The sequence below is a fragment of the Arvicanthis niloticus genome, chromosome 17 (assembly GCF_011762505.2).
Source record: "Arvicanthis niloticus isolate mArvNil1 chromosome 17, mArvNil1.pat.X, whole genome shotgun sequence".
Classification (NCBI taxonomy): domain Eukaryota; kingdom Metazoa; phylum Chordata; class Mammalia; order Rodentia; family Muridae; genus Arvicanthis; species Arvicanthis niloticus.
The window spans coordinates 56,839,987-56,850,443 of NC_047674.1; positions in this window are offsets into that span (position 1 = coordinate 56,839,987).

The following is a 10,457-nucleotide window of genomic DNA, read 5'->3' on the forward strand; positions in this document are numbered from 1 at the left end:
TGCCACTTTCCTGTTAAAGTCTTCTCTGTAGGCTAGAGCAGCAGTTTGCCCAACGTCTGGGAGATTAAATTATTCACTGTGGAGAAAATGTAAAGACTCTGAAAATGCTTAATGAACTGTAAGTGCCAAGTACTTCTCCAGATAATGAGAACGGTCGGTGGCCAGGCCAAGGGGCTCAGGCAGAAAGAAACAGTCAAGGGATGTGTGGAGGAGGACATGAGGGTGCAGCTGGGCCTGGAGAAGTGCTGTGGGGGTGAGGTTGGCTTGAGAGGAGGTGGAGGAGGTGTCACTGATGCCACCCATAGCCAGTCTCTCTCTGTTTGGGGAAATAGGAGAAAATGGTACCCTGCCACTCCAGCCTTTAGACAGGGTCACACAACTAAGCGTGGCCTATGGGTGATGGTTGGAATTGACGTATGAACATCATTCAATTGCTAGTGCAGGGGTCTCCAAGTGCTTTCTCGCCTGCTTTGGTAACCATGGTAACCATGAAAGCAGAAGTAGAGATGAAAGCAGAGTTGAGGACAAGCTGCCCCAGAGAGTCACCGACCCACAGTGAACTTTGTGTGAGCATTAGGCCACTGGAAATTCAGTGGTCACCCTCCTGCAGGTCTACTTGCCTTCCCTGAGTGTGCTGGATCCCCATAGGGTGGTGTATGGTGTGCCTTGAAGATGGAGTGTAGAGGTTGATTGATGAAGGATCAGAACTATCCTGGTGTGAGATATGAGAATCTTCTGGGGAGTAATTCCACACACTGCCATAAAAACCAAGTATGTAGGGCTGCAGATGTGGCTGGTAGAGTGTTTACCTAGCTAGCATGCGGCTCTGCATTTGCTCCCATCATCACACACACCTGGCTGGGTAATGCAAGTCTGTAATCCTGGCTCTCAGAGGGTAGAGACAGGAGGGTTGCCACAAGCTTGATGCTAGCCTGGTCTTCTGACCTGGTTCGTTTTTTCTGTTGTTTTGCTCAAACCACTGACCAGAACCAATCTGGGGGAAGAAAGGGTTATTTGACTTTCAATCCTGACCACACTCTGCACAGGGCAGGAACTCAAGCCTGAAGTGCATTGGAGGGCTGCTGCTTACTGGCTTGCTTCCCATGGCTTGCTCAGCCTGCTTTCTTACACTGCCCAGGACCGCCTGGCCAGAGAGAGAGAAACATCCACAGAGGGACAGGTTTACACCCATCAATCATTAATCAAGAAAATACCCCACAGACATGCCCACAGACCAGTCTGAAGGGGATGACTCATCAAGTGAGGGTCCCTCTTCCTGGGTGACTTTGTGTCAAGTTGACGAAAACTAGTGCATGTGCATGGTGAATTCTAGGTCAGCCATCGCTACATAGGGGAATTTTGTCTCAAAAAAGTAATTTAAATTCAGTTGTATGGGACTGGACATACATATTTATGAACAGTTTTTTAGACTGCTGCTCAGGTGATGTCTATGTGCCACCTGGGCTCGCTACTGGATGTGCCTCTCTGTCTCCCTCAGTGCTTGACTTTCCAAGCTTGATTTGGAGACTATAAAAGGGGAGAATGTTCTAGAACTGAAGGGGCCTTCTCTTGTTGTCCTGGTTTGCTTTCTATTGCTCTGATAAACACTGTGACCGAAACAACGAGGGAAGGAAAGGGTTTATCTGGCTTACAGGTCTCAGTCCATCATGGAGACAAGCTAAGGCAGGGGCGCAGAGTGAGGAGCTGTGACCCACAGAGGAACACTGTACTGTCTACTGCTTGCTTCCTCCACCTTGGCTTGCTCAGTTACCTTTCTTGAACAGCTACCTCACAGTTGCTGGACCCCCTGTACATCAATTATCAGTCTAGAAAATGCACCCATGGGCCAGGCATGGGGGGTGGTGAGTGTCTTCACTCCCAGCACTTGGAAAGCAGAGGCAGGTGAATCTCTGAGTTCAAGGCCAGCCTGGTCTACAGAGAGAGTTCCAGGACACTGAAGGCTACACAGAGAAACCCTGTCTGGAAACACCAAAGGAGAAAGAGAGAAAGAAAGAAAGAAAGACCAGAAAACCCAACAAAAACAGAAAGCAAATGCACCCACAGACATGTTCACAGTCCAATCTGATGGAAGAAGTGATTTCTTAACTGAAGTTCTCTCTTCCCAGGTGTGTCAAGTTGACAACTGAAGCTAACTGTGACACTTGTCTTTATATCTGTATCTTCCTCACCCCATCCATATAACCAAATATCTGTTCTTCCTAAGTTCTGTAGATTGGAAACATATCTCCAGTGTTATAGTTTTAAGAGGTGGGGCTGGGTCTTGTTACCTGACCTTTTTGCAGAGTGGGGAGTGTCCTTATCAAAGAGGCTCCAAGAGTCTTGTCTGCCTTTTCTACTCTGTGACCACAAGTGGACTATGCTATTTATGGAGCACAGAGTCAGCACTCAGTCCAATATGCACGTGCACACACGCACCACACACACACACACACACACACATACACACACACACACACACACAGAGAGAGAGAGAGAGAGAGAGAGAGAGAGAGAGAGAGAGAGAGAGACTGACTCACAAGTGGACCATGCTATTTATGGAGCACAGAGTCAGCACTCAGTCCAATATGCACACGCACACACGCACCACACACACACACACACACAGAGAGAGAGAGAGAGAGAGAGAGAGAGAGAGACTCCTGGCAACTTGAACTGAAAATTCTACAGCCTCCAGACCACTGTTATGGTTCATAACTGACCCAGTCTGTGGCAGTTTGCTCTAATAGTCCCAAAGGTTCAGGGAAAGATTAACAAAAACAATTTGGTTCTTAGAAACATTAAAAGCTGAGAAGACAGCTGTTCTCACCAGAGCTGCTGCCCTGTTCCCGCCATGAATGTCCCGCTGATGCGATCTGTCTACAACCAAGTCCTCCCTCTGCTGCCCTGCACCACCTGCCCAGTATATGCCTGGGCAGGACAGGGCTACAGCGTTTGTTCTTGTATTTCTAAGCAGGGCTGTCGCCACGCTGCCAACCCCTTCCCTTCCCCCTCCCCCCATACTGCTTCATTGTAACCATTGATCAGATTAACAATACCATGCCATTGGGTGCATCCTCTCCCTTGTGAGTCTGTGGATCTTGATTTTTAGCAGAGATGTGTATGTAAATAAGTCAGCTAGATTCAGAATGTGATCAAATGCTACCCAGTCTCATTGTCTTCTCAGAACCTCTCCTTAGGGGCCACCCTTCCATTTCTATTCCCCACAAGTCCCTGCGTTTATTTCCTGTGGGTTTTGTCTCTCTGAGACAGGGTCTGAGGAGGCCATGCTGTCCTTGAACTCACTGGGTCTGATCTTGAACTTTTGATCTTTCTGCCTCTGCCTTCTCAAGGCTGAGATTATTAGTGTGCGCCACTGTACAGAGTTTATGAGGTGCTGGGGACGGACTCCCAGGCTTTGTGTAGCAGCAAGCACGCTGCTAACCAAGCCGTGCTCCCAGTTTATTCCTCGGCTATCCGTTTTTGAAATATTGCTTGGAGACATTATTTGTTGACTAACTTACACCACTAAGTTTGAACACTTTTCAGAATCTTCTATGAGCCCCCCCATCACACTGCTGTCACACAGTCACCCTCCCCACAAGCCTCCCAAGATAGTTTCAGTTCATGTTTATAGTAAAAATAAGTATATTTTAATTAGCATTTATGTTTTAATAAGTTCTGTTGTGAAAGAGCTGTGTATAAAAACATTTTCTTTCTTAGACTATTTTTAATTTTCTTAGAGTTAATAATTATCTCTATTTATTTCTCCTTTTGCTCACATTTTAGATTTTTGAGAGAGACTGGAACTGAATGGATGTGTTCTATTTGCTGACTTCAGCGGAAAAGTACAGCACTATTTTCTACTAAGTGAAAACGTAATTCTTACAAATGACTCTGTAATATTTTCCCAATGAAATTGAGGAGAAACGGTCTAGACACTGGTTACATCTCTTCACCCTTCTACCTTCTACTATATATATATATATATATATATATATATATATATATATAGGATAATAACGAACACTTCCAATCTGTTGTACAGAGAAAAACGTGCTTTCAGAGTTTGAGGGGCAAGGTCTGGAGACCATAGCTTTTCAAGGAGCCTTTTTCAGCTGACTGAGCCTTCTTGAGGACTGACTGTGTGTCCTTAGACGGAACTTTGCTTTCCTGATGACTAGTGACTGTGTGTCTTCAGACTGGGCCTTACTGAGGAGAGACTGTATGTCTTCAGGCTAGGTCTTCCTGAGAACAGGCTGTGTTTCCTCAGTCTGGAAGTCCCTGAGGACAGTTGGTGGCTGTTTTAATATACTGAGGCTCCCTGAAGATGGGGCCGTGGCTGTATCTACTCAGACTGAGACTCCCTGAGGACAGGGCACCCATGCTCCTCAGATTGTGTGGAAAACAGCGTTCTTCTATTCTCTCAGAGCTAAGCCGCTCTTCATTTCTGAGTTCATCTAATGTCACAAGTCCAAGGTCCACGTGACTCACCCCCACACTGGGTTTCCTGGAGCTTCTACAGTTCTTTCTGTCCTTCTTCCTTCTGCTAATGACCTTGGATCACAGGAAGCAAAGCAAACAAACTCCCTGGAGGCACCCTGAGGGGGCCCTGCTAGGTTGGTGACTCCCACTCAGGATCTGTCCTACTCTGCCTTCAGACAACATGGCTCTCAGGCCCTGCTGGGTCCTAAGCAGACTTCTCCCTTCCCTTTTTCTCCACAAGTAGCTTTTCTTTTTCTTTGACACTGTCTGTGCAGAGACTGTGGCTAGCATAAATAATAGATCATTCATCTGGAGCTTCTCCAGTCAGAGATTCACCGACAGTGTAGACGCACATTATGCAAGCAGTGAATTACAGCGGCAACAGAGGCAACAGTGTCTGTGGAGAAGCCTCAGTGGAAGGAGAGAAGCAAGCAAGAGCGGAGCTTGGTGGGAGGGTCAGTGGGGAGCCTCACTCCAAGCTGGTCGTATCCAGCTAGCTACTGTTTAAAGCGTCACACAATGACCAGAGGGAAGATGCTGAAATATCTTGGAGAGAGAGAGAGAGAGAGAGAGAGAGAGAGAGAGAGAGAGAGAGAGAGAGAGAGAGCACAGGGTGGGTCACAGAGGCTAGTGATAAGAGCTCTTGATACCCACTGAGTACAGATATGTTCCTATCATGGAACACTGGTTGGGACTGAGTTATGAAGGGTTGGTCAGACTGGAAGATATCCCCAGTCATTGCAAAGGAACAAGCCCCTGGCCTTCCTTCCAGGAGACACCCAGTTTGCCCCACTCTCAATGTCATGGGGATAATGACTAGTGGCCAGAAGCAGCTCTTCTCTAACATCTTCAGGTGAGGACACTGAGTGAGAGTGGGAAGGTGTTGGCCACTGCATTAGTTGTGGGTGTATTTTGGCTCATGGTTTCAGTGAGCCACTACACTTCCCAGTGGTGAGGGAGCCATAGCAGCACAGTGTACAAAGACTGGTCACCTTGCACCTGCCTCAGGGAAGCACAGAGAGATGAGGATTGTCGCTCACTGTCCATTCTTATTTTATTCAGTCCTGACCCCGGCCCAAGGGATGCTTCTGTTCATGTTCAGAGTTGGGGTAGGGGGTGGGGCAGTTGGGGTGTCAGGGAGGAGTTGTAGAGTGAATAATTATAAAGACCATTTTATAAAATATATACAGGCTTTTTCTTTACCCCTAGACCTGGACAAAAGAATGAAGGTTCCAGAAAGTGGAACTGAATGTAAGATTTTAGGCCTTCCCTGCCCCAGGATATATTCCGGGAGGAGGACATTATCCCTGAGTCAGAGGAACATTCCTCAAGCCTCAGGGAAGAGAACCCTCCTGTGTGTGGGGAAGGCCCAAAGCAGGAAGACACATTCCTGACCACAAAAAAAGATGCAAGTCATCTAGGTGGGGCTGGGAAGCTAGTAGCCACGATGACCAGGCAAGTGACAGGGTAACAACTGAGAAATAATTGAGCTAGTGACCAGGCAAGACTACATTTTGAGGATACAGAGTATTTTCCACATAACCCTGATTCACTTAGGTTGCGTTCCTCTGGAATTCTCTGCTATTTTTATTGTTATATTTCCTGAGCAACTTTTCACCACCCCCTCCAGGTTTGTGGTTTCCCCCTTTAAAAACCCTTCTCAGACTGACTGGCTTTGTCAAACTACTCCTGCGTGGGTGAGCAGTTTGACCGTTGGCTGCCAGCTCTCTTCCCTAATAAACCTCTGCTGATTGCATCCAGGTATGGTGTCTTACAATTTTTGGGTGGCTGTGATTTCCCGAGACTTGAGTAAGGGTCTCCCGAGTTTGGGTGTCTTTAGAGTCATACTTTCTCAGTTAAACCTTTCTGGAAACACCTTCACAGATACATCCAAAGGTGTGTTTCCATGGTGATTATAAACCTTCTTAAGTTGACAGTGAAGATTCATCACAGTTCCAGATGCTTTGAAGAACAATTTCCCAGAAGCAGGGGCCCGGCTTTTGGTAGCCATGAAAGTGACCTCACAGATCTTCCACGGGGAAGTCTAACTTACTGACAGCCCAAGGCTGCATTCAGAAGCCACAGCTGGGCTGGCTCTGATGACACACCTCTCTTCGGGTCACCCCAACATCTAACTGAATAGGATGAGGTTGGGATGCTGAGGCAGAACCACTCAGGTGAAATGGGGAATGCAGACTCTGCTGTTGGCTTGAGTTTCACTGCTGACCTCACCCCACTATCTGTCATCAAAGTGTCTGTGCAGCTGACTTTGCCACTTGCTTTCAGGTGCTAGAGTGACAATGTGAATCCGGAGAATCTCACAGCCCACCTTTTCTCTGATATGCACACAGATTTCTCTTCTCTTGTATGTTTTCTTCTCTTCCTTCTCCTCCTCCTCCTGCTCCTTCTCCTTCTTCCTCTCCTCCTTTCTCCTCCTCTTTCTTCTTTTTCATTTCCTCTAATGTCCTAGACTGACACAGTCTTTATTCTCCAGCCCCTGGATCAGGTGTGAAATCTCACCACAGGATACTACCCAGAGTGTGTTTATTGTCCATCAAGGCTATGGTCGCATTGTTTTGGGACCTATTTTATCAGTGAGAAATATAAAGGCATCCATGCTAAAGTGAGCTTGAATCTCTGTGATTTAGAGACAGGTCATGGGTTGAGTTTAAAGAGTGGACTGAGGAAGATCAGCCAGAACTTTGTGGCCATTTTGGGATCTGATTCTCAGCATAAAATACACTACAGTCTTCTAGAGTCCAGCACTCAGTCCTTATAAGATTTCCTTTTGTCCTTCTTTGTCCTGTCCATCAGAGGCAGGACCTGCTCCTCATTGACTCTCCAGGCTGTAATATCAGGCATGGTTCATTTCTTCCTAAGACTCCTCTGGTCCCTCCTAATCTGCACCGGCCAACACAGAAGGAAAAAAGTCTGATGGCCAACAACAGCTAAGACCAGGGTTCAGGTGTAGGATAAAAGGGTCAAGAAAACCTACCAATGCCTGAACAGAAAACCCCACCAATCCCTGAGCAGAGAAGCCCACGAATCCCTGAGCTCACCCAAGCTTGGGGATTGAAATCCCAGCATTCCTTACCCTAGAAATCTCTACCCTGGAAATCTCCACCCTATAAGCCCTGCCTTCGCCAGTTCTCTGGTGCTTTCCACTGAGCAGAGGTAGCCACCCTCCTGAGAATTTCCCTCCCAATAAATGTCTTCGTGAGGTTTGTTGAGCGGTGTGGCTTCGTGGCATTCCTTGGCTCCCAGCTGCCAGGATACCTCTCTGAGCAGAGCTGTCACACTGCTGCAGGAACAGAACTTTCACTGGGGAAATCTTTCTCTGCCTGAGCACAGCTGTTACATTTACATTTGGGGAAACCTTCCCCTGCAGCAGCCTGGGAAGCAGACTTGTAAGACTTCTGCAGGGGAAGCCCTTTCCTCCAGAGCTGCGACGCTTACACGCTTACATCGCGGCCTTATTTGATGTTATTTGGTGTTTTGAATGATAATGGCTCTCATAGGCTCATATATTCCAATACTTGGTCTCCTGTTGATGGAAGTGTTTAGGAAGGATTAGGAGGTGTGGCCTTATTGGAGGAGGTGTGTCAGTGGGGGTGGGCTTTGAGACTTCAAAAATCCCATGCTATAATCCCATGCTAGCTTTCTCTGCCTCATGGTTGTGGGACAGCTAAGGTTCCAGCATCTTGCCTACCAGTCTGTTACCATGCTCTTCTCTATGATGGTCACAGACTCTGAAACCATAAGGCCCAAGTAAACACTTTCTTTAATAAGTTGCTTGGTATCTTATCACAGCAATAGAAAAGTAACTAAGACATTTGAATATCGACTAGCTCTGGAGCTTTGTCCACATCAATTAACCTTGAGAAGCCTTGATGTCTTCACCTGCATATAGGTGATGCCTGTAGTCATGGTAACCGTATGAATGGAATGCCTACAGTGTTCTGGAAACCCTCTTGAGTGCTCGAAGTGAATGATGAGAGCTCCAGGCATAAAGTACATACTGTTATGATTTCCAGTCTTTCAGACAGACCAGGTCCAGACAAGTTAAGACACTTGTCTCAAGTAGATCCAGATGGTCTTGCTTTCCATTGCTTCTAATTCTTTTTCCCTGGTGTTACTCTCAGAACTTTTGAGAGAGCTACATAGGGCCAAGCAGTGCTGTGGGGAAAGTCTCAGCCTTGTAGAGTTCAACACACTGGCTCCAGAGCCGAGAGGGAGAGAGAGAGAGAGAAAGAGAGAGAGAGAGAGAGAGAGAGAGAGATGCATATTCTCTCTCTCTCTCTCTCTCTCTCTCTCTCTCTCCCCGTGTGTGTGTGTGTGTGTGTGCTCCTGTCAGCTGTTATTTTATTGACTCCTTTGTTAGGCATGTATTTGTCGGGGACCTCTGGACCAAGCAGTGTGCCGAGAATATCAGGGAACAGAATGGACTTGTCCTCATAGTCCAGGGTGGAAGACAGTCATTAAATTGGTGATTATGCCATGATTAATTATAGCTAGGGTCTGTTCTCTAAAAAGAGAAGCAAGGGCACTGTGAGAAAATAGAAAAGGAGGCACGGGGACAAAGGCTAGGATGGAGGCATGATGCTGCCCTTCAGTTTCTACCAGCCTTCATGAGATCTACATCTCAGGGCACACAAGCCTGTCTGCAGGAAGCCTGGAGTCTGAACTTGCTACCTGGTGAAGAGCTAACTGTGTTCTCTAGAGGATTCTGGCCTGATGGGGGGGATATTTTGGCTTCTGTCCTCAGAGGGAACAGTGTCAATCTGATGAGGAGATACCACTGAAATTTCTTACTTGTGTGACAAGAGAGGCCATCTGCAAGGTCCTGATTTGGAGGGAGAAGCTAAGGTTAGTGAGAAGGCCACCAGACAAAAAGGGATCAGTGGTCATACCAGCTTAGAAGGTCAGCTGGGGCTGGCATTTGGGTAACACTGTGCAGAAGTGGGATGAGGATTCCTGTGTGGAGTCTCAGTCTGACAATCTGTTGGAGGGGAGAAAACAGGCAGAGAAGAAAACATGAGAGACAGCCAGGGTTAGGGGGATGACTCAGACATGAAAGTGCTTGCTTTAGAAACATGGAGACCTAAAAGCAGGTCCCTAGAAGCCACTTCAAAAGCTGGAGGTGGTGACAACACAAACCTGAAATCCAGGAGAAGGTAACATGGGAGGTGGAAACTCTAGAATCAGTGAGCTAGTTCCAGGCCAGTGGGAGACCCTATCACAAACAAAAGATAGAATACACCTGAAAAACTGACCTCCACACATGTGCTCCTGTACACTCAAGAACACACATAAACACACACACACACACACACACACACACACACACACACACACACACACGAGCACGTACACTCATATGCGTGAGCTCTCATCCAGAGCTCGGCCCAGGAGTTGTGCTAAATAAATGATAAATAAACGACTTGTTATTCTGAGCGAGCCAGGGTCCACTTGTCATTAAATAATACAGGAAACCTGCGTGTACTGTTGACTCTCCTGACCACTCCATCAGCAGAGGCCCTGTTGCAGGAGCTTCTAAGCAGATTAATCTCCATCTCTACCTGGCTCTGAGACTCAGAAATTAAAATGAAACCGTGAAGGAGGCCCTGAGGCTGTGGCGATGCTCTCTGCGTGGGAATGGGAACTTAGCAGGGCTATTCAGAGGGAGCCAAGGCTGGTTCAGCACAAGCTGTTCACGAGAGGTTTTTTTTTTTTTTTTTTTTTAGAAGTTGGGGGGAATTTTCTAATGAATCCTATCCAACCATAAAATCATGTAGAAAATGAATCCTATCTGACAATGAAATAAAAGTGAAACAAATTACTAGGTTCTCATATTTGTAGGAGAAATTAATTTCATGTTTAGAATACTAATTGATCCAAGAAAGGTCTAAAACCATGGGCTGCCTGATTGTAGCGTGATCCTGGGAGTTGAAAGGGCTGGGAATGGGGATCAGTCC